Here is a 26,846-nt window from a genome sequence, read left to right as displayed (position 1 = left end):
AGATATTAATGCAATAAAATTTTATGTACTATTAAAAATGTGTATATGTAATTTAATAGGCAAAATTACATATGCGCATATGTAACAGATTTGGTGAAACATATGTTTATTTAATATTAATTGAAAATTATCATTTAAAACCGCATTATTTTGGATTTTCTAGTTTAATTTTATTTAATTATTCTGGAATTTCTGTTTAATTTTATCTACATTAAAGTTAACTACAGAATGACTGAAAAATTGACCCTCACTAGAACAACATATACAATCATACATACATGCTCGATCTTTAATACATAGCAAAATAATCTTATTTTTTAGTTCATTACTCATCTGATATTGTCGGACAATATTCTCTCTACGTCGGAGTTGATCATTTCGTTTGTTCGTTTTTTGTTGCCAGTCATTTAATCGCTCTTTGGTTTGATATAATTCTGATCTTTATTTGCGTACACGTTCTCTAATTGTCAAGTTTTCTCTCTTTATATTCATCAACCTCTCTTAATCTTTTTATTCTTTCCTTGGTCTTAACGTTTTCTTCCTCTTTATATTTATCATCTTCTCTTAATCTTTTTATTCTTTCTTCGGTTTTAACATTGTATTCTCCTTTGTATTTATTATCGTCTCTTATTTTTTTTTATTCTTAACATTTTCTTTTCCTTCATATTCCAACTCCTTGTCGTTTTTTTGAGATTAATTCTTCATCTTATCTTTCTTTTTCCTATATGATTGTTTCTTTTTCATTTTTGGTTATTCACTAAATAATCCAATAATAAAAACTGAATAATTTACGCCGTAAGGTCGAAATTAACATTTGTAACCAGTAAACAAGAGTTCACTAATTAGAATAGTTTATATTATTAACTTTTATTTATACGACACACCAGAAATCTGAAACTTTGTTAATCAACAACTCACAAAGATAGAATAATACTGATCTAGTAATACGAGTAATAAAGAGACTTTTACTCTATCCTAATGTTTCATGTAAGATTGTTGAATTGTTAAGAGAATATTGTAAATGGCGGTAGGTGTTTTTGAAGCTCCTGTTTTTAATAAATTATGGTGGTAAAAAATGTGTATTTTACAGTTTCTTTTTTGTGTAAAATGTTATTACTAAGTGAGGTGGTCATTCTGATGCACTAAAAATTAATATCCGTTCCTTAGTTTTAATTTCATGGTGTGTTAAATATCGAATGCGTTAAACAGAACTGCGCGGTATGTGAGGAGGAGGAAACGTCATACCACGTTATTCCACTGTCCGAGATACGAAGGATCTAGGGCAGAGCTACTTGATATACTAGGCAGGCAAGTGATGTTTCAGCCTGAGGAGCTGATGGACATAATGACAGAAAAGAAAGAAAACTGGAAGGCGATTACTACGTATATGAAAATCATGATGAGAGACCTCCAAGCATGGGAGGAGTCACGAAACAGTCGGCGTCGGTGGGTGCGGGGGCGGACAGGTTCGCGAGTAAGCGACTAGAGGGTCCCCCGAACACGTGGGGATCGCTTTGACGTGAAGAGGCTGCGGACATTCCGCTCCCCTATCTGATGGCGTCTGCAGGTATTAAGTACCAAGGGTATGTATGTGTGCCTGGTTAGTTTATGATGCAAGTTTGCTGTACTGATATTATGATGTAATATTAAAAAAATTTTTTTTAGTATTTTGCTTGTGGTGTATATTATGTCTTTATAATGTCTTTCTGATCTTGGGCTAATTCCGTGTTTCTTGGGGGTTTCATTGTAGTATGTAGTATTTTGCATTTACTACATATCGTGTGAAGTTTTGCTGTTTGGCAGATTTTTACTGCTGTCTGATGGATGCATTTTTTTATATTGTTGTAAGACTTGTTTTCTTGAGTTTTTCTTCTCTTGTACTTCGTATATATTGTATGACTTTGAAGCCTTTGTGAAGGACAAAGAATTCCAACGTAGGGTCATTCATTTAAATCGGTTTAGCCGTTGAGCTGCTACAATGGAACAAACATACATCCACACTAAACACATTAACCCTTTTTTTGCGGTTTGTAAAAATAGGTTTAAAAATAGTTTCTTCTATTGATCTGATTTTTATCTAAATAATTGGAGAATTTATCTTATTTATCTCATTTTTTTTTTTGTAAGTGGATAAAGTATTAAATTTGTAAAAAAGTCTGAACATCCTTATGCATAACGCTGAAAAAAGTATAAGTAAAGTTTTCTATATTTAAATTTATAATTAAGGACACAGGCGCATTTTTTTTAATAAGTGATATTTAAAGATTTCCCATTTCATTGTCAACAAAAATACGCAACATCAATATTACAGGCTAAGAGTACTGTTTTTAAAACAAAATATCTTTCTAACACACAAAAGATAACTATCAATAAACCAAAAATAAACGAAAAGTATGTTGTTCCAATTGAATAATTTCTTTCAAAAATAGTAGAAAAAATTTATCTTTACGAGAATTGTTAAATATTTAAAAAATTCAATTAACTTAAATTCATATTATAAAATACTGGTAAAATATATATGTAATGGTTAACGTTTTAGTAAGCAATAAACAGCTGGAAACATTAAATACTTTTTTTTATCAAAAAAAGGTTCCTTTGTTCATAACGTTTAAAATTTTACTACTTTACTAAATATAAAGTAGGTATGTAGGCACTTGGAAAGGGATTTTTTCGAAAAATTTAATGTAACATTATACGAGGGGAAAAAGGGTTCTAAAAACTACAATTTTTATGCGTACGTAAATTGATAAAAATTACATCATTTTTCGTATACCGTATGTAACCGAAGCACATACCTTAAGATACAGAACGTTGTAAACGTGTTGAGAGTTAGTTAGAGAGTAAGGGTAGATCTTACAAATAAGCTGATGTGGACACCACATGACTTCCTTGTATGCTATTAAATTACATATACACATTTTTTTTAAATGAAAAATTACATAAAATGTTATTTCATTAATAACTTCCGATATTTTATCATTTTTTATTTTTATTTTTTATTGTTATTATTGAATTATTATTAATCGTAATTTTTTTTTACAATCACAGGTTAATAATTATTAATAAAGAAATATATTAAAATTAAATAAAAACAAAAAAAAAGGAATGAAGTCTGATTCGAAGCGATGTGCCTTCCCCTTTTAAGATACAAATAAATATTTCATTAAATAAAATTTCATTTGGCTATAACTCTGAAACCAATGAAAATAAGTAACACTTATGATATATCGCTGAAAAGCTCTAAGCGAGGGCTTATTAATGCAGATAAGAAAAAGTCCAAAATCCAAATTTTGTTTTGGATTTTGGGCTTTTTGGACACTTTTGGTTCAGTCGATTGCAGTCAAAGGGGGAGGTGCACAACTAGATGTTACAACAGTCCTAAATCCAAAATTACAACATCCGTTTTTGAGTTATGTGAGATACGTACATACGTATGTACAAACACACACCGAGACTAGTCAAAATGGATATTTCCGTTGAAATCTGAAAAAAGACATTTTTTGCGATCACAATATTTCCTTTACTTCGTACAAGGAAGTAAAAAAGGAAAATGTGTTGCGTAATACAAAAAAAAAATTTAAACCCTTTTGTAGAAAGGATAGAGAAAAATGGCAAAAGTAGCTTATCTCATAAATAAAGCTTCTTACTTCGTTTACGTAGGAGGAGGGAACTTCCAAACTATATGATACTTTATAAATAGACAACCTTTAATTTGATATAACTCCAAGAGATAGAAGTTTTTTTTATATTTTCTCGTTATATTTTTTAGTTTATTTAAAATTTCCCAAGCTCAACAAAAACAGTAAACATATTGAATTATTTCTTGAGAGAACAAAATTTATTGAGTAGTTTTGCACAATTTTTCCCAGCAGTCTTTCTTATCGGTATGATACATGTAAAACATCTAAGGTACCTATCGGAATCGCTTTACTTGATAATTACGATATTAAATAACCAACCTGTCTGCGGTATAGTGTAAAAGTGTTCATCAATTACTTTTTGGGTGATCACCAATATATCAGCGGATTTAGTTTGTTGTTTTTTTTTTTTATCAATAATACAGTTGGTTCGGTAAAGAAGCTAGTAGGTAACAACTTTACAGCTCTCTTTTTCTCTAATAAGCCCAACTTGTAACTTTTGAGAACGTTAACGCTATTTTGGGTAAGAAGTGACTTGTAGTCGATTGTTTATAAATACTTAATAGTTCATGTTAAAAACTAGCAAAAGATGGAAGATGTAGGATAATCTTTTATTAACCTATAATCTTTTATACTTTATAAAAGTATCAAAGATTATATAAGTACATAAGTATCAGTTTAAATAAGTATATATAAAATATTCATAATCCTCTGTGTACTCAACGAAGCAAATTTACAATTCTTTGAGTTCAACCCCTCAGACAAAGAAATCAAAGCAAATAGCCTTGCTTAATCCTTACACGGTAGCAGTGGTAATTAATGTCACACGAACGTTCTGAATTATAAGATATTATTATTAGGATTTACAATCCTTTTGAATTTCTAATAAAACGGGTTGATAATATTAAAAATAATGTAAACTTTAATTAACCACTGTACATATTAAGGTTATAAACGAGCCTGGAAAAATCACTACACCAATACATATGCTTACAAAAATATCTACCCCACGTCTTTTTCAATATAAATACTTCCGATGATAGAGTTGATAAACACAGAAGTTATATATGATTAATTACTATTGATGTTATACAAGGTCAGAACAAGATTAAATATGATTTTTGACGATTTGTTTGTTTGGGAGGTATGACGAAGAAAACCTAGTAATCGTTCTAAATATAAAACAAAGATAACAATATTATTAAGTCTTGGGTTCGATTCTCAGCAACGATCAGAGATATTTGTCACTTTTCATCTCATTTTTCTCGTAAAAATGGCTGTGTAACAGTTCATATTATTGTAATAATAAAAGTAAATAAAAAATAAAAACGCATCATACTTTTTTAAAACAAATATTTTAGAAATAAAAAATAATTGTTTTTTTTTTTTTTTTTTAATTAGCCAACGAAACAACTTAATTTGTCCACAGTAAAATCGAAGTGACCGATTAAGTTAAATAATATAAATATATTTAATTTAATAAAATATCAGTAAAATTAATTATAACAATCTTCCTCCTGTACAACGGAAGAAAGCATGTCACGAGATATGTTCATGACAACCTACTGCAAAAAAGAAGTTTGCGGTCAAAAAAACTTGTTTTTATTATTTAAAAAGACAACGTAATATTTTATAATCGGTCACTTCACACGTCACAACTAATAACAACACTATTGATATTGATATTCAGTACATCACGTATTCAAAGAATGATTAATGAATAACCTTTTTTCTATAATAAAAAAAAACTTTTCTTTTAATTTATTCTCAGCCACCTTTCTTTTCTTTTTTCTTTTTTATTAACGGGCTATTATGTGAAAGATAAATTTATTATTTGGAAAATACATTTATTGGTTACGATTAATAAGTTTGAAATTATAATTATTATTAACCCGAATTTAAAGAATTAAATTTACACAGTAATTATTTCATCAAATATATTTTCACACCACTTGTATCTTTTAATTCCCCTTAATTATCTGAGGGATTATCTTAATCACTCTTATCTTCCGATTCTAAAACGCTTTAATTGTATAACAGTTAAAATTTATTAATAATACAAAATTTCATTCATAACATTATTATACAAATACAAAACCTGGAACTTACCTTTATGGACTGTGAGACTGTGGCAAACGGGAATCGTTAGCTAGTTCATTAGTATAACTTCTTATATATATTAATATTCCGTACCGCGTTCTTTAATGACCACAGAGGAGATTTTATAGTAATACTCATTATTTACGGAAAAATGAAAGTTAAACCGCTAAACAAGTTACGCACTGTTACACGTCATAACTTTCCACCAAATTCAGCGTATCATCGACTAATTACTTCCTTTTAAACACGTTTTCATTAATAAAAAATAAATCCTTATAAAATATGCGGAAAACAAAAAAATATAGCTTTTCAACCGCACCTGTAAATATAACACAGCTTTAAATTAATAACTAATCATATTTACTGGAAAAAAGACGGGCCTACAGCTCGCCAAGAAATTGTTATGAGGTTTATGTTTCATTAGACATGATTTATTAAATGTTTTTGACAATTGTAACTAAATAACGTTCATGAATTTAGCCTACTAACAACAACAAACATTTTTACAACGAAAAGCTTCAAAATCCTGAACATTTTTAGCTGATCCTTGAGTTATGATTTTTAACACAGTTCCAACCCCATTGTTTTCCTTTTTTATCCCCAAAACACAAATATAATTTTAGCTAAATATTTATACATGCATACATTTATATATACAACATATTATACATATAAATATATATATACATATATATATATATTTTTTTTTTTTTTCGCCCGCACGATATGGTTACTTGCGTTTCCTATAGTTTCCGATAAAATCTTTTTATTTTACCTTGATTTTTAAGTAACCGGAGGCAATCTGGCTTTGTTAGGGGGAAGTCCACAACTGACGCGTTGAAACGCGTAACTGAATGGGCTACAGATCGAAGTAGTGGTACTATGCGTCGACGGAGGATCCCGTTAGTGATCCTCCTAAATGTCAGGAACGCCTTTGGTAGTCTCTAGGGACGACTATTGATGTGATGGGAGAGAGGAATATAAGTGGGTATCTTCTTAGCATAATTAACAACTATCTACATTGCAGAAGGATTAAAACCCCCAGAAAAAGATGGTAAGTTGGTTTTTGACGTGTTTGGTGGGGTTCCGCAAGGGTCGGTGTCGGCCTACTCCTGTGGGACCTCACGTTTGATGGGCTTTTGAGACTTGAGTTTGATGGGGACGTTGAACTTGTTGCATATGCAGATGATTTGGCCTTCCTCGTGGTAGGACACATTGAGGCGAATAAGTTGTTGGCTTGAGGCGAGAGGTCTACAGTTAGCACCTAATAAAACCTCCGTAGTAGCGTTGGTCGGGAGAAGACTGCGAGAAACACAAATCCATGTTGCTGGGACCAGCATTCCCACGTCGGAGTGCGTTAAGTACCTCGGCGTGTGGTTGGAAAGGAGCCAAAACCCGAAACTACAACGTCCACCTTCAGCAGACCTTGGCACGTGCTCAGACAGTTGTTGATAATATCGGTAAGCTTATGCATAACCACAGAGATCCTCGTATTTCTAGACGACGTATAATACTGACGGTGGCTTCTTCAATCATATTTTATGCCGCCCCTGCGTGGGTAGAGGCTCTTGAAAATAAAAGGAATGCAGATTATCATCTCAAAGGAATATCATCGCTTCAAAGACGTGCTGCGTTAAACATTGCAACCGCATAACGCACGGTTTCGCGAAATGCTACTGAAGTCATCTCCGGGATTCCACCGGTGCGGCTGCGCGCATTGATGCTCCGGCGGGTTTATCTTGGTATGACTAAGACCGAGGCTAAGGACCTTCTTCTGGCCGAGTGGCAGGAGGCCTGGAACATCTCATCTACTGGTGTATGGACACGTAAATTAATTCCGAGAATAGATGTATGGGTGCAGAGAGGACTGGGTGAGGTAGGTTTCTATATAACGGAGCTCCTTTCTGTACCTTGGCGAGTTTGAAGCCTACCTGCATCGATTTGGCAGTAGGGCGTCTCCTTTATCCAGCTACTGCGATCTTGAAGATACCGTTGAGCACACCATCTACCAATGCCAGCGGTGGGATGTGATCAGACAAAATGTCGGGTTAAGCTGGCTTTCTCCGGAAGAAACAGTTCCATACATGTTGATAGGAAGAGCGGAATGGGACAAGGTAGTACACCTAGCAAATTGTATCCTGAAAACTAAAGCGAGAGAATGGGATAGAGCCTGATTTAAAACCCAGATCAGTAAGAGGACTGAAGATCACCCAGCAAGGAATCATAGTTGCATATAAAAGATCTGATACTCAGGCGAAGAAGGTGACTTAAAGGTGAAGGGGCGAAGGACAGCCCCCCTGTGGAGCCGTCGTGCGTCTGCACTTGTGCGGATGAGCGATGGTGATGAAGCACGGGGACTCTGGACCCCTGGACCCTAAAGGCACCTGGGCCCGCGCAATGGTTAAACTGCAGGACCGACCCCGGAGGAGGAGAAAAGGTGAGATAGGAGTTTTAGTCGGTAGGGTGCGGGTACACATAAGCTCTTAATAACATCTAGCCGAACCCGTGCGAGTCCGACACTCCCCCATTTATGGGGAGTGCGTAAATGTCATTTCTCAGACTCATCTATAACAAAAAAAAAAAAAATAACGGAGGCAGAAGCAGCCAGTCACACATACATTAACGATGGTAGTGGATTTATTGGTTGAACCACAGCGCCGTATATCTTCTCACACCTTAACAAAATCTGAATTAATAAACCCAAAATGGTTTTTAAATATTTATCTGAAGAGTAATTTCAAGCCCAAATCTACTTAATATGTCGTTTACTAAAGTCGGGATTGGTAAAATTTACAATCGTTATTAAAACATTTTTTTGCCTTTCATCATCCCCTTTAAGATCGAATTTCAAAAATCTAGAAATTTATTGACGGGAAGATTTCACTCACCAAAAATCAGATTGACTTCATTTGTTACCGAAAAATAAAAAAAAATAATAGGGATTAAAATTAACCAGGATTCAGAAAAAACGGAAAAAATCCATTTTAACTCTTGAAACTCGGAATTTCAAAAAAATTAGAAATTCGTTTTTAGATATTCACATCATACAGTTCAAAGCCAGCTCACACAGTGACACACTCACAGTTCACAATACATTAAAATTTGTGCTTCGATTGTCAAATCTCCCCTACTACGTATATATATTTAAACAAAATTTTTGAGATGAAATATATGCAAAAACCTTCTTAATTACGCCAAGAAACACGGGTAAAAATTATATAAATATATATATTTATGGAAAAATAATAAAAAGAATTGAAATAAATTAACACAAAAAAGGAAATTTTCCAAAAAAATAAAGCAAGAATTTGCAGTTTGCTACGTTATTGCATTTTGCCAAGAAGCGCATCATTCAAAGTAAAAATATGAGCATATACAATAAAAAAATCAATCATGGTTCCTCATTGAATGTATAACGTTTTACATCTATTTCTTAAGCGCTAAAACCAAAAATTTAGGCGAACTGACATGAAGCACTAGACACTTCCAAGGAAAATAATACGGTCATTATAAGGAATAAAATCCATCCTGTGCAAGGGATTCTGAAGGAAGTGAAATAATTTCCGGATGCCTTCATTAGTGATTTAAATATTCTATTGAAAAAAATTTAGTATGCAACAAATCCAACCAATTAAAGACGATATTCAGCTCTAAAAATCTTCCACTCTATTAACCAAATAATCTAGCAATATAATGAACACCATTATTATCAGAGAAAGAAATTTTAACCGGTACCACTTATACATCAGACTCAAGTGCCTTTATCCATTATTACCACAAGTAAGACGTGTACAGATCGTGTTAAGTAACAAATTAATGTAGAATCTATATTTAAAAAATAATGCATTATGCAAACTCGCAATTGAGAGCGGCGGGGAAGCGTTTTTAAATACGAATGGTTTAAATATAATAAGCTTAATTTAAATTACAGTTGAACTTTTTAAATAACACTAAACGTAATGACCGTTAAAACAGTGACAAATCTTTAGAATTATTTAATCTTTATCGATCAAACACCGACAATAATTTAAAGGGAAAAATTCAGTTTTAAAATGATACGAATCATATTCATGACCTACATAAATGTTTTTAGTCGATGAACCATTTTCAAAATAGGGATGTTGATTTCAAAACGGGGATAAACATCATTTACCGTTCATAATGTAAACTTTGACATCTTTGATCTACTACGACGTTAGTTCTCTTTGGGAAGAATTTCTTTTCTATCTGCTCAACGGCAAATGATTCATAGGGCGAGTAACGAGAATCTACATTAACAGTTTACAGAGAAATAATATTTGCTTCCAGACTGTATAAAGAAGGCTGTAATGAAATAAATTTTAAAATTTTTATTGTAAAATTGTTTACCTATATTTCACCGACAGAAATTTACTAAAAAAAAGTAGGTTTTGTTTTCAATTGTGAACCTCATAACCGGTAATTTATTAGTTTACGCCTACAATTATAATCATTATGCTTAAATAGGTATTTTTCTCGATTTTTATTGGAAATACAAATATACATATGCTGTTTTATAATTTTGTGGTTTAAAAAAAAAAAAATCATAGTCGTACAAGTGAATATTTTTTTGATATATTTTTACTTTACCGCGTATAATTTTACGTAATAAGAATAAGTAATTAATTAATCAGATATTTTATAATTTTTAATTAGTTCGTACTAAACTTTTTAATAGTATAATTAATTCATTAATTAATTATTTTTCTTTATTTCTGTTTTAGACGAAAAGAAACTTGCTGCTTAATTTTTACACGACTGCCTAAAAAGGAGTGTAATGTATTTAGGGTGTATGTACGTGTATGTATGTTTGTTTCACCGTAACAGCTCAAAACGGCTGAACCGATTTAGATATATGACCCCACGTTGGAATCCTTACGTTACGTTAGGAGTTCCTTACGTTAGGAGTGTCATAGGCTATATAAATATATATACGTATGTTTAAATAAATTAAAAAAATTTAGAAAGAAAAATTATACTATATACAGATACTAAATACAAAATTATCACCCGCACGTACTTTAATTATTCTACATTAAAGAACAATGTTTGTCAGCCATATTTTTTTTTTGGCAGTCGTGTTATTTTCAGTTTTTTTTTAATATTTATCTGTTGTAACTTAACAAATATTGAAGTATAGCCTAAAATAATATCGTAAAATTTTCTTCTCTGGTTTCAACTTTCCCTTATTTATTTTTTTCGTAACGATACATATTCAAGTTTTATAAATACTTCCCGTAGTTTTACTAAAAGTTTATAGTTTAATGAGGTGAGATGGATGATCTATTTATATGCAACACACGATTTCGGGATCGGGGAAATTGTTTCTATAAGAATTTCCTACCTACAGTCGACTGCTCGTAATGTTTTACGAAAAAGAAATTAGTTTCAGCATACATTTCAGCCGATCAACATAAAATTTATAATCAATAATATGCTGCTTCAATCTGGATAAAATTATCCTGACCTCCTTTCAGCCTTAGATTAGTTTCGCTTTTACCTTAGATTCTTTACAAGCATTAGCTTCCAGAAAAAATAGGATAGTATACCAGCAAATTCATATTTTCTTCGGAAATAAAGAAAAAACTAAAAGTTATAGTTTAACTTTAAAATTAAAAATTCCACATACTCTGCACCTTTAACATGAATTACGAGTATATCAAAACAAAGAAGCTGCTTGATGAGTACTATAGCTAGATAACACTAAATTACAACAAACATCAGTTATAATGGGCAGTTTATTACTTTCCTGTCTCCATTATAGTTGCAAGAACTGCAAGAAGAAAAGTATGGTGATCAGTCAAAAAATGGGGTACTGATCTTTTTGCATCTCTCGACATTTCATGACCCAGAAATCCCAAAATACAAAAAAAAAGTAGGGCTAATGATCGTACGTACTAAGTACTTACGTGTGTTAGCGTGTTTGATGCTAAATAACTTTTGACTGGATAAACCGATTTTGATGAAATTTTGTACAGAGAACCGTGTATATGAGGCAATTTGTTGGTAAAATGTTGGGGTCAATTTTCTCAAACTTTTGCAAACATCACCCGTTTATATTAAGCTCATTACATTTTTGCATGCTTATCTTAACATTTTTAATAAAACGTTGCCCCAATATTTCACCTATCCTAAAATATAAAAAAAGATATAAACAAAAATATCGATTTTTTTATTTATTTTAACGCTTTTTTTATTAATTTCATGTATCATTATTTTTCTACTGTATAAGAATAAATAACCAATGCCAGGAAAGTATTACAACTTTGTTTTTAGTTTTTTTTTTTTTAATTTTTATGGTTTAATTACGTTACCTTGGAATTTGTTTCCATCTTTCTCTAAATTTGGTGTTTTAGAAAGAGGAAAGTGGAGTACAGTTTACGTTACTTATTAGTGGTTGGAGGTAATGTCTGAATTTTTTAGAAAATAAAAGTTTATTTAACAACCAAAGCAATTATGATTTGAAGTTTTCAAACTACATTTTATATAACTAAACAAATTCCTTAGCACAGAATTAATCTTAAGGAAATTTTTTTTAATATTTTATCAAATAAGACTCAAACATTCTTACATTTCTGGTTAAATAGGAGAATAAACAAATTAATAACGGATAAGTAAAAGTAATCAACTTTATTCCGCCAGACAGGTTAAATTTTAACCCGAGTTCAAAAGCGGGGAAAATTTTATTATTTCCAGTAAAATAAAATTGGCTAAAATAAAATTAAAATCTTTAAAGACTACAATTATCATTATTACGTGCATACATCATTTGTTAATTTATTACAAGTTTATTCATTATAAGTAAATGCGACACTGTACTGTTATAAAGGATGTTTTAGTAAAAAAAACTTCAGTTTAAGCGTAAAAAGAGGCCGACCAACTACGGATTTTTTTTTCTAATGGATGTCACAGTTTATCGAAACGAATACATTTCTAGTCATTTTTACTACGATTTCATTATTAATTCTTAAGGACTACTATGAAATAAACACAATCTGGCAACAGTGCGATGCGTGTTTTACATATTTATCTAAGAGGTAAGATTCTTGTGTTAAAGATATGCTGCATTAAAATGCGTAATGTTTCAACTGCCTTAAGATTTGAAAACAAAATAATAAAATAAAAATAACAAAATATCAGTTGTACAGATTACTAATCTTAGAAAAATTATTAATTTTTTATTCAACTTCAGCAATAGATGACCATTTTTTATCTAGATGACCAGAAATATTATTTATATCAGTTCTACTTATTTTCTTTTACCACAACCAGTTGGTTTTACACCAGCAGAGGATTTACTAAGCATATGTCTATTAATTAACAGAACCGCGATTTACATTTTAGTATGCCTAGATAATTTAGTCAATTATATCATTCAGGAGCCAATTTTCCCCCCCAAAAACATAAATGTTACCCGGACAATGTAAAAAGTTTGTTAAATTTGAATATGTTAAAGTTTTCATTTTTTCTTAAAAGTTTGTTAAATATATGTATGCCTATATTCGGAGGAATTAAGAATCTCCCGATTTACCGTTCATGCAACACACGTTAGGCTTTTTGTACTGACAACGCGTTAAGTATATACGCAGAGACTCCCACTATCAAACAACTCAAGAATCCGTAAAACAGTAATTGACACAGGACCCCGCAGTCTTAACACGAATCTAAGTGACGAATCAAATCTTCAGGACGTTTCTGGGAAAAAAAGGAGAATCGGATGAAGAAATTGCGCGAAATGAGAGGAATAACCTCAACCAAAAGTAGTCCTTCTTCAGACAATGGGAATCCATCCTGTCCACCATTCCTTCAAAGATCGGTTTGTCTTTATGCAGAATTGAAAACTACTCTATCTGTTCAACGAGTTTGCACTGACCTAAAACAAATAAAATAGACCTATTTTGCAACAGATTGTGTTTACTTAAACAGTGAAGGATCTCTGCGAACAAGTTCACGATTCACATCCGTCTCCAGATCTGGCGGCGAGTGGAAATTTTTAACTGAATCACAAACAGTTAAACCGGACGTATAGTATTATGAAAAATAATCGGATAAAATAACAAAGGATTTAACTCAGATTTCAAATTTTTCTTTAATTCAACCATTGATATTTAGATACAAGATGAAAAGCATTAGGAATGAATTATAACCTACGTCAGTGTTTATAAATCGAAATTTTTTTTTTGTATTCTAACCACAGTTAATTAAACGATTTTTTTTTTTTTAACTGTATTTAACATTTATTAGTAAAGACTAATTTCTAAACTTTTTTGCAGGCTTAAGGAGAATTTAATTCAGTGTTTATTTTTTAAATTTATATTTATAGAGATTTTTAACTTAAATTATTTTTAGATACTGTATATTTATATAGTGTTATACTTTATAATACGTTTACATAATATCTGAATGTTAAAGCAAGGTCAAACCTTTCTCATATCATTTTACGGTTAAATCTGATGTGTGTCCAACTATTATATAATCGAATTAGTATTATTAGATAAAATTTGTGTTCTACTTACAATAATAATTATATTCAGCGTAAAACTAACGGCCGTTGTAGGTGAAGCTTTAATTATAACTGGTCGTGAGAGGACCATCTGACATCGTCAATTTCTTTGAACATATGCAACGAATTAGCGATTGCCCAATGAAACTTATTTAATGTTTTTAAATCGCAAAAAATAATAATTAATCTCTATTAATAAATCAGTAAATACTAAAACATGGTAATTGTTAGGAGTAATCTGCTTCAAATAATGTTTGTGACGCAATTTTTCAGAGATAATTTAAAAAAAATAATAAACTATACTCAACAACATTTATAAAAACTGTGAATATTTATTTATCTTTCGCATACACATTGTCATTATTATAACCTATTTTACTGATATTTCGGATTTTTTAAAGGCCGAATATTTTGCTATTATACCATAAAAATGATATACCTTGTACCGTGTGTTTCAAAATAAATATTGGAGTTCTAAGTTATGTCATATTTATTAAGTTTTTACTTACATTGATAAATTAGGCATGAAATGAAAGAGCAACTCAAAAAGTTTTTCCTATAAAAGTAATCAATGTGACCACTATTTGTCAGACGACACACATCCAGCCGATAGGAGAGTTCATCCCGTACTTTAATCAGCAAGTCTGGAGTAATTGATGCGACAGCTGCTTCAATCCTGTGTGTGAAATCGAGTAGGTCAGCCGTAACGGTGGCACATACACTTGATCCTTTAAAAACCCCCAAAGAAAAAATCGCACGGGGTCAGATCGGGGGAACTTGGATGCCTCGGCAAACAAGCCCTATCATCTGATACCCGACGACCAACCCGGCGGTCAGGGAGAATTTCATTCAACTAATCGCATACAGCGTTGTGCCAGTGAATTTATCTTGTTGCCAAATAATTTCCTGTTGTCCGTACTGCAGTTGAGGAAAGAGTTTTCTAGGGTTAGAAAAGACACAAAAGACTCTCTTATACGTTCAACATTTTCTTCGGACATACTCGGTCGTCCTGAATTCTTCCCTTTACAAATACAGCTAGCGGATTCAAATTTTTTATACCATCTACGAATGTTATTGTCACCTGGAGGATCAGATCGGAACTTCAAACGGAACGAATGCCGAACGGTAAGTACAGATTCACACTTTGCAAACTGCAAAACACAGAACGCTTTCAGTCGGAGACATCTTTGACAATAGCGCTTTCAAGCGGAAGGTGCAGGGACGGGTTTATGAGCTTGCGCACAGCTAAAACTGTTTGAGTTGCTCTTTAAGTTCATGTATAATTAATCAATGCACGTGAAACGTGAGAAATATCACGTAACTTTAAAACACCGATATTCATTTTGAAACATACTGTATAATTTAAAAAACTATATATTTTTGTTATAATTATAAATAACTGAAACAATCGTAAATTACAGTGTTGGAATACTTCAAAAGACAATTTTCAAAAAAAAAAAACATCTTCTCTAGCTAAATGAGTAGTAAACATTATTATTAATTTATGACATACACCTTTAAAATATTTAAAAAAATCACAAATTTATAATTTTACACAAGCATCGTTCGTGTTCGTAAACTTTTAATAATTATTCAAACGTTTAATATTAAAGTAATTAATAATAATTCATTAAAAAATTCCTCTATGAATTTATTGTGAATTGAACGATAATAAATTTAATATGCAGATCGAAAGTCGGTGAAGGGCTGCGTGATGTGTGCGGAAGTACATATTAATAACTTTTTTATTACAGTATGACCACTCCAATTTGTCGATGACAAGATGCCTTTCAATAAATAAATAATCTCTTTGAATATATCATTAAAAACTAAACAATTCTTAACGATTTAAAGTAATTCTAGACAGTTAAATGTTAATAAAATTCATCCGGATAAAGAAAATTAAGAATTCCTAGCATAACCCAAATTTATTTTTTAAAATATTAAAAATCTTAGTTCTTCACAAATATGTTTAGTTTATTAATTGAATTTTAAAAACATCATTCATCATGAAAACAGAAACGTCATTGGCGTTCCTCTAGAGTAGAGATAAATAAGTTCAATGCTATGCTAGCACTCTTTGTTTATTGAACGCAATTTAATATTCTTAAATTAAACGACAGTGCGAATGTACGCAGTTAAAATAAGCTTCTGAAGACCCAAGATACTGTAGTTACATTATTATTGTATTCTACTAGTAAAAATTATGAGTTAAAATAACAACGACCACTGCAGATCCAGACCTGGCTGTTTTTATTTACACTAAATAACAGTCCACGGCAAACTGCAGGTGGAGCCCCATTCACAATTACCAATAACGCTACAACTAAAAAAACCCATATTCTTAACTTGGATCTAAAATGTATCTAAAAAAATCAACGAGAAGAAAAAATTAAAAAAGAAAAGGTAATAAGGTTAGATAAAAAAAAAGGTAAGAAACGGTAATAAGAAACGATCTGCCAATAGAGAGACCGCGAAACGGGACTAACAACCCCACTCATAAAACTTCCTCAGGCCTTTGCTTAGCAGTTGGACGTCAGGACTGGGTGAAAACAAGTTTTCTGGTTATATCGGAGAAAATATTTACTCATTATATGAATAACTTAATGTAAATAATTATCTTAAAGGTATCCCGCAAGCTATCCTAATTAAGTTGTCTTTCTAAATGTATGCTTACGTTGATAATATAAATGGAATATGCACTGAAAAGTTACTAAATAGAACACAGATGTTTTATGTAAAATCAGCCAGTTTTTTAAGCCAATAATAATCTTTTTCTGACGTCAATAAAATTAATTTCATGTTGTTTTACAGCCTACAGAGTGGATTATCGGTGGCTGCCAGTGTAAAAATAAATTATCGCCAACTAAATCAAGTATACGTGACGCAAAAGATCAGATATATTGTTGATAATCATCTCAACTGGAGTTGAAACGTTGCATTAAAATTAAATTCTTACTTATATGCTCTCAAAAAGGGATTACCTTAATATATCGTCTCCATTACATTAGGCTAATTTACGTTTTTTATACAAATCTGTCATTTTACTTTTTCCGTCTAGATAGCGCTGTTGTTCTAGAAGGGAAAGTATTGTAATTAGTGGAATTTGGCCATATGCGGTTATCAACGGATCTTGACGTTTTGACACCTAAGGAACCCAAAAAACCGGATGGAAAAATTCCGGATGTTGTGTTCGTATGTACGTGCGTATGTTCGGTGTTGGTTTCTAAATCACCTTATATCTCCAGAACTACTGCACCGATTTTAAACAAACTTGGTCAGATTACTTCTACATATAGGGCATTGATGCCATTAAATTTTCAACTTAAACTTCAAGAAACTGTAGAGCAAAGTCACCTTCAGTATCTCGAGACTTCGCCTAATTAAGGTCATATTTTTCTTAGGCGCATTTGTTAAATATTAAAAAATAACAATATATGCAAAAAAAGTTTCTGCAAAATTGCACCCCATCTCAAAAAATGTTCTAAACTTCGAAGCTCTGTTGTGATCGCTATGATGGTTGTTTTTCTTTGTGGTTTCTTCTATTGTCTAATTACGCATATTAATTAATCTTTTTTAAATCGGGAGCCCCAAACTCCAACAAACGGCCGGATCGGACCAAATGTGTTTTTAACAGTTTTCTTCTTTTTCTTTTTTTATTGTAATCAAGACTGCTTTAAAAAGATTTTTTTTTATAAAACTGAACTTTGACTCCCACTTTGGGGTTCGCGCAAAAAGTAAAAAACATTGTCCTGTGAGGTAAAAATGTATACATTTTCAAGGGTGCTGAAAACAATTTTAACTTTAAACAAAGTTGTTGAAATAAAAGCTTTCTTTTAGTAACACCAAACTTGAAATTTGCGGTTTTAAGTTCAAGCCAATATTATTAGCTTGTAATTATAACGTGGGATTTTTTCAATTTGTCATTAATATGTCATATATATATATATATATATATATATCTTCCCTAAAAACGATTTCCTTTCTAGTGTCCAACTGTTAATGCACCTAGAGTGTCAGCACGCTCAATTGCTACATATCCCTTCAGACCTTCTCCGAATAGTAAGCATCCTTTCTTTACCTATACCGTTCAGCGAAATAGAAGGCACAACCCCTCGAAAAGTCGGAGTATCTTTATGCAGGATGGGAGCAGTATATTACTAATTAAAATTTAGTTTTTCATACGCCACACAAACATATGCTGTAACAAACTGCTGTACCTACAGAAACTTAAAGAGCCACCGAGGCGAGGCTCAGGCTTCTTAAGGAAACCCCTTACACAACCACGGACGCTTAAAATCATTATCATTAATGATAATGTTACCGATCTCCGCGGGGAGTGGTAGAGTCCCTGGCTTCCATCCAAAAGGTTTTTGGTTTGAATTCCGATGAGGTTTGGGATTTTTCACAAGCTTTCCCTTATCGTGTAAAAAATAGTAAAGTGTACCTGAGAGAGAAAAATATAAATTAATTGTCAGACTCATTTAATATCACAAATATAATGCCCGATGATCTTTTTCTAATTTATTATTGTAATTCAATAAACATCTCAACAAAATAATAATTTAAGTATATGAAAGAAAAAAAAATCTTTTAGCGGAAAAAACGTTTAGTTGGAGGAAGTCCTATTGCGTTTTTTTTCTGAGAGTGCAACCCATTATATATGTAATTCAACGTTTATCATATACATAAAATGGACAAATCAATTCCGAGGAAAGACTGTGAGGTACAATTTTCATATGTAATCTCTTAAATAAAAAAAGAAGTTATTAAAAATCACGAATGGTGTGAATAAAAGCTGGAAATGTATTTCGACTTTCCCGGCTATTAATAATAAAAATTAAAAAAGTTAGAGCCAAAAAAACAACAGAATACAAAATTTTAAAAGTAGGAAATAAATTTTAAGAAAAAATTTTCTAAAAATATTCATGTATTGGTTAAACTTAATAAAATGTAAAGTTTTCTTTAAATCTAACACTCCCCTTCAATAAAAGCTAACCTAAGAAGAGGAAAGTTTCTAAAAAAACTATTTTGCATTTAGATCCGGGGTATGCAATTTTAAAAAATCTGATGTGGACACCACATAACTTCCTTGTACGTCTATTAAACTGTATATTCACATTTTGTTTTTTTTGTTTTTAATGAAAAGTATATAAAATTTTATTTCATTAGTAACTTCTGATTTTTTAATTTTTTTTTATTATTATTAATAAATGATTATTTATCGTAAAAATTTTTACAATCTGAAGTTAATAATATATTGATAATCAATATATTTAAATTAAAAAAAAAGTTAAAAAAAAGGAGATGAGTATGATTCGAACCGATGTGCCTTTCCTTTGTTAAGACCCAAATATTTCCTTAATTAAAATTTTATTTGGCTATAACTCTGGAACCAGTGAAAATAAATGCCACTTGTAATTGAAAAAGCTCACACTTATGGTTGAAAGACTCTCAATGAAGACTTATTACTGAAGTTAAGGAAAGTCCAAAATCCGGATTTTGTTTTGAATTTTGGGCTTTTTTGGACACTTTTGGTCCATTCGATAGCAATTAAAAGGGGAGGTCCACAACTAGATGTTACAACAGTCCTAAATAAAAAATTTCAGCTTCCTACGGCTAATCGTTTGTGAGTTACGCGATTATGCGATATACAAACGTACGTACAGACGTCACGCCGAAACTAGTGAAAATGGATTCAGGGTTGGTCAAAATCAATATTTCCGTTGAAATTTGAAAACCAAAATTTTTCGCGATCACAATACTTTCTTTACTTCATACAAGGTACGTACATATGTAGTACAAATTTTCAAACATTTCTGAAAAATATTTAAAGCGAAGCGAGATACAGTAAAAGAACAAAATAAAGTTAAATTAAAGCGGTGGGTGTTGATTTTTTGAAAGAACAATTTTTGGATTATTCATATATGTATTATAGGTAACAAATTTACTTTAATAAAGTTTCCTCTAAAATGTCTCTAAAGAAAATCGAAATTAGTTTTTCGCGATATCCCCCCCATTCCCTTAACGAGTTAAAAAAAAAACAAGCATTAATATGATCAGCGTCCCATATATAGAAATATTTGAGCCAAACTTAAGAAAATCGATTCGGTCAGTCCTGAGATAAAAGGCCAAAAGCAGTGCGATACAGATACAAATATACTCGTACATATGCTTTTTTTTTGACTAGATCTAGTTGGACCCATAACACGTAAACATTGCAAAAAAAACCAATTCTGACTCGATCACCACACTCTCCCCTTTAATATAGCTAATCTGGTTATATTACCGGGAAGGTAATAAATAAAGCAAGTTTCATATATCTTCAACAGTTTAAAAACGGTTGAAGATAATTATATTCAACGGTTTCTTAAACTTTATTATTCATTAAAACGAAAATAATATTTTTTTTTTTTTACGATTAATTCACTACATAATAAGCTTCAAGCAGCTTGTGCGCTGAGTATGGAATAGGAATTTTGTAGCTTATAAAAAATGCCGTGGCTGACAGGGGTGGTAAAGCCCAGGACGAACCCGGGGCTTTACCGATGAAAGGTTCCACTATATATTAAAAATACATACATATCCGGATTGAAACAACTTTACTAATAATTACATATGGAAAAATATACACGCAGATTTAAATAATTCCATTTCATACTTTTCGTTACGAAACAAGTAACATGTTACGTTAATAAATAAAAGCAACTTTATTATTATAAATTCATATTTAATCTTTGTGCCATCAGTAATAATAGCCCAAGAATTAAATGCAACGTATGTTTCATTAAAACCTTCAAAATAATTAATTTAACTTCAATGTTTCTTTTAATACCCCTTTGATTTTTCCACACAGATACATAAATATTACGGTAATATATCTATCTCTACTACATGATACTGCATTATTTAAGTGAAAATAGAAAATAATTATACTATAAGTGACGTCAATCAGTAATGAAAATTAAAAATTAATAATTCTGAATACATACAGCGTTATTATTTTTTTGAAAATTTATTAGATAACATTCAATAAGACTAAGCATAAAAATTAATTATTGTGATATCTTAAAATCGTGTCTAGACAAACGAGTATTGAATAAATAATTATGTGTAGTACGTAAATTTGCAGTTGGTTTAACATAAAGGAAAAAGGTTTAATTATAATAATATTAATAATAATAATAATTAATAATATGTTTTCTTAATTGTACTTACGTCTGACGAACAAAAATCTATTCAATAAGAAAAAATAAATAATTAATAAGTAAGACTGCCTTATGAAATCTTGAAATGGTTTCCTTTAATTTGGTTTTTAATTTTCTTTACAAAAGTCTGACAGATTGATTTTTTATTATTTCTATATTACAAATAGCCGGTCAGGGCTCTGCCACCTGGACCCTCGACACGTACGTATCCTCATGTTTGTGAGAATATTAAGTATTTCAGTGAAATATTTTAAGAAAATAAATATCAGCATTTCGCCGCGATAAACTTATTGAAGGGATTTTTTAGCTACATCTTCAATTATCGATCTGCAACTTATGGAACCAATAGTGCATTTCACTAGACATTTTTAAGGAGAATATTCATCAATTTTTAAAAAAATCTGTACTCAATAGCGCTTTCGCAGTAAATTTTCGTGGATTACGGCCTTAATATTGGGTGTAGAAAGGTTGTATAAACCTCAAAAATCGAGATTTATCATTGCCCTGAATTTCATTTTTATATGATATTTCATTTAAAATATAAATGAAATTAAAAAAAAAAAAAAAAAAAAAACAGAAATTTTTAAGTCTTTGATAACCAATAACTTTAAATAACGATCGAAAACACGTGTTTTTCATTTGGTATATCGATAAATAATTAAAAAATGAATTTTTTGGTTATTTCAGAAAAAAAAGATGTGTAGTCGGATTTCTGCAATAGCAATGTGCGGTTTACTGCCACATGAGCAATCGCATCGAAAAAAGAAAAACAAAAATCACCCTTGCAGTAAATAGAAACTTTTTGCCGAATTAGATTTTTTGTATGCCTATGAGGTATACAATTAATCTTGCATTTCAAAGAAATCAACTCCTTTTTTATATATATAGATTATTACTATTATATGTAACACGTATGTGGAGTGTATCACGTAGTTCTCCCGGGTTTTCATAACCTATACTACTCGTGAAAATAATGGAAAAAGTTCATATAAACGTATGTCTTACTTAATATGCTTCGTTTGCGAATTACGGCTAGTGAAAGATTTCGCTCGGATTTCAGCTACTCCGGTGAAATGAGGTCGTACTGAAATTTTTAGGAATTATTAATCAAGGGGTAGAATTAGAGATTTCTTATGGTTTTTGACATGAAAAATCGAATAAATTCCCAGAACCGTATGTTTAGAAGTCTAAAAAATGTGGGGTGAAAACCAATAAATTGGGATTACAAAATACCTGTTAATCGTAATAATTTCTATAAAACTAATGATATCTTCGGAATGATTTATCCGATTCCGATACATTAATTACTAACATAAAATTCAGTGTATATATATATATATATACATATTCGTCAAGCTTTAATGCTTTACTGCTCATCTAATCATAAAGATACTTGCGATAAATTTTTGCCATAAAATTCAATAAATAATTGGTAAAAAAATCTGTCCAGGAGTTCTTAAGTTTTAAACAAACAAACGTAACTCGGAAATTTTAATTTTACTACAAAATACATAAAAACAGTGTGGTTTAATCATTTTAGATTTATATATAGTCATATGTGTTTTTTGGGGAGTTATCTTGGATCTCCTACATTATATATTGTGAGTTCGAATCCTAGCTATGTTTAACATTAATCACCAGTTATGTACGATGGATATCTCTAAAGTAAAAACCGCTGGGAAATTTCTCTCCTTAAGGTTGGCGAACGTGAGTTGTTCATGGCCACGCTAGTAACGTAAACACTGTATTGTTGTCTGTAAGTTTTCGCGTAGTAGCATCTTTGATTAAATGTGACAAATTACGTTATAAAATGAATAGGAAAAATCGATGTTGCCGCCGACTGTGAAATACGTGAAATCATACGTTTTATAAACCATCAAAAAGTTAGGCCGGCTGAAATTCATAGGCAGTTGGTTGCTGTGTACGGTGATAATGTAACGAACGAAAGAAATGTCCGAATAAGATGTGAAAGGTTTAAAAATAACAGAATTAATGTGCATGATGAAGGACGTTCGGGGAGGCCCTCAATAATCACCGAGGACATGCTGAAACGCGTCGATGATGAGATCAGAAAACATCGTTGCTCATCGATTTCCTACCTGCCCTTCTTTTTCCTGATATTTCAAGAGCTGTTATCGGTCGCGCTGTTCATGATCAAATAGGCTTCATAACGGTTTATGCACGTTGGGTACCGCACGTCTTAACGGACGTCAAAAAAAAAAACCAAATGGGATCTGTTTGGGGATTTTTGGTGCGCTACACAGAAAAATATGATGAGTTCCTTAATTCAATTGTTACCGACGATGAAACATGGATTTCGTATTACACGCCAGAGATAAAATGGCAGTCAATTGAATGGCATCATCCTCAATCACCAAGCAGACCAGCAAAGGTCAATCCACAGCCATTTGGACCCAAACTAATGGCCACAGTCTTTTGGGATAGGTTTGGCATATTGCTGATTGATTTCATGTCACGTTAAACGACTATGATTGAAGATGCCTACTGCGAAACTACGTAAGTTACGGCGCGCCATTCAAAATCGACGAAGTGGGAGGCTGACCGACGGCGTCGCCCTGCTGCACGATAATGCACGTCCACATGTTGCGGGTCCGACACGTGATTTACTGAGAACATCTGGATGGGAAATTTACGATCACCCACCATATAGTCCGGACTTAGCTCCTTCCGATTACCATTTGTCTGGGAAATTGAAAGAATTTTTGTGTAGTAAGCAATTCGCGGGTGACGATGAACTTAAAAATGCTATTAATCAGTGATAAATGGACTGGCGGACGAAGAATACGAGGGTATATTGAAGCTGGTGTATCGCTACGTTAAATATCTTAATTCATGTGGTGATTATATAGAGAAATAGTATAAAGTATGTACTTTAAGAGAAATAAAAAAATATTTATAGAGTTTTCAGAATAAATTTTTTTACAACGAAACGGTCTTCACTTTAGAGATAACCTTTCGTAAATTTTATCTTCAGCATACAAAAAAAAAAGTTAATTTAATTTAGTTTAATTTAAATGTTATATAGTTTAACTAATTAAGAGATAACTCTGTGAATTACTGGTGGTCAGACCCTACGGGCAGATACAAATATTCAAATCGATATTCGGTAAATTATTTATTTTTTGCCCCGATGGGATAAAGTTTACACTCAATGAAAAACATGAATCAGATTTCTACACAATGTCACTTATTAGACTAATCCACGCTTTCTCTGGATATCGACAGTATACATTGTATCTAAAATATAAGAAGAAAATAGTACAATAAACAGAAACCAATTTTAACAGTTAAAATTCAATAAAATAATCAATAGGGGTGGGAGTTTTCATTACAAAAGAATTCCCCGTTGAATCGAAATATATTTTAAGATCAATACATAAGATCTACGAGTATATACCAAGTGTGTGTGTGTGTGTGTGTGTGTGTGTGTTTTCTTAATTCTTAAGTTATGGGTATTTTACAAATCTAAACCATTGCTTTTTTTCATTGAAATGGTATTTGAAGTTAGGAGTAGCTTTATTTACTGTTAGGGATGTTTTTTTAAGTTTTCTTAATTCTCAAGCTGTGGGTATTTTACAAATTTGAACCATTGCTTTTTTTACATTGAAATGGTATCTGAAGTTAGGTGTGTGTAATATATACACACATACACATACATTCTATTATATATATATATATAATAGAATTGCAAGTTAATGTAGACAAAAAAGAACAATATAAATGGATTGAATAATTCTCATAGCATGTATATAGCAGAATTGCATTTTAATGTAGACAAAAAAAACAACAATATAAACGGAATGAGTAATTCTCATAGCTTAACTTCAGAGGAAAAAAGCTGGATGGCAAGCAAGAAGTACTTATCGAAAAAAATTACCTCGCATGCGAACCGGAATAAATAAAAGAAAATAGCCTACTATAAAATTAATAGACACAAACTAATTATGAAATTAATTTTCAGACAATAAGAAATTATGAAGGTAAAATAAACGGTGAAATATTTTCAAGGTAACTTTACTAATTTGTTACAATAATGTCAGTACCAAATAAAAATAAAATTCAAGTAATAGAAATTATATATATAATAATTGCGTTGAAGGTAATAATAAATAAAGCATGCGGTGTACTCAGCTCAACTCGTTTCCTTGATTAATGAAACGAAAGCACATTGCCATAAATAGTGAGCACTGAAATTAGTGCTGACTTTTAATCAGCATTGTAACAGACTTTGTATTTACAAAAATAATAATAATTTATGCAATATTAATTTAAAAAAAAAGAATATACCGTAATACAAAGAGTATTTATATGTCTTTTACGTATATCTTTCTTACACCGATTAAGTTAATTACACTTTGACACGACAGTACTACGATAACAAAAAAAACGTTTATTTAAAACAATTGATGTAGTAATATAAACATACGCAATCCATTATTTAAATACATACGGTATTTAAAATAAATGTTTAATCGAATTCAGAACAGAGATTTTAAATTCAGCCTGTTTTTTTAAATGTATATATACAGTGTTCAGAAAGTGACTCCACCAATTTTCAGAAAGTGACCGCAATCCGGGAACGGTGTGAGGATGAATTTTGTAAGCAGCATTCTTAATCTATGCCCACAACAAAACGTCAGAAGGGAATAAATCAGGAGAATCAGGAGACCGAGGGGGCCACAACCGCTTTGAAATCACTTGTCCATGAAAACACTGATCCAAGAAAGTCATAGTGTGTTGGCCGTATGAGCTGTAGCATTGTCTTGCTGAAACCAAATGTACTGCAGCCGGTCTGCAGGTTTACAAATTGTGACACCATCTGTATGTAGCGCTCACTGTTCACCGCGCCGTGAAAAAATGCAATGAAGATTCGACTAAGTGACATTGCACACCAAACACCCACATTTGTCCGTGCAACTGATATAGATTTTCCGTACACCAAATGCGTGAATTCTGTGCATTCACGTATCCATCAAGGTGGAACAATTCCTCATCTGACATTACAAATGACATGAACGCCGACAGAAAGCTACACTTTTCCAAAGTCTGCAGGTAACAAATCGTGAACAACACGAATTCTGTACGAATGTATCTTTAAACACTTGCGGTGAAGCCGTGTGGACACTATCAACGGAGAGACCAGACATTTAGATAGGCGTTGCGCAGACTTTTTGGGACTAAAAGAATTAGCTGTTTGCACGTCGATCAATTTTTCTGATGTTAGCACTATCGGTCGACCACTTTTGGCTGCATCTGCCATTTCCCTGTCTCTTGGAACTTGTGGTACAGCCGCTTGATGGAGGTCTTGTTTGGTGCATCCACACCGTACTTTTCTATCATTCACATCTAATGTATTGG

General features: G+C 31.6%; 1 protein-coding gene across 6 annotated transcripts in view; it reads right to left on the bottom strand.

Moving 5' to 3' along the window:
* LOC142333367 (NAD kinase-like) overlaps positions 1–26,846 on the bottom strand; it is a 489,955-nt gene that overhangs the window by 99,550 nt on the left and 363,559 nt on the right. Inside the window, exon 1 of one of the 6 annotated variants that reach the window (XM_075380473.1) lies at positions 14,273–14,346. The exons of the other annotated variants lie outside the window; for them this stretch is intronic. The gene's annotated coding sequence lies outside the window, so the exon portion shown is untranslated. Of the gene's footprint in view, positions 1–14,272; positions 14,347–26,846 lie in introns of those variants that run through there. 6 annotated transcript variants of the gene reach the window in all.

Source organism: Lycorma delicatula, chromosome 1 (genome assembly GCF_047948215.1).
Source record: "Lycorma delicatula isolate Av1 chromosome 1, ASM4794821v1, whole genome shotgun sequence".
Classification (NCBI taxonomy): domain Eukaryota; kingdom Metazoa; phylum Arthropoda; class Insecta; order Hemiptera; family Fulgoridae; genus Lycorma; species Lycorma delicatula.
This window is presented reverse-complemented; position numbering and strand designations above follow the sequence as displayed.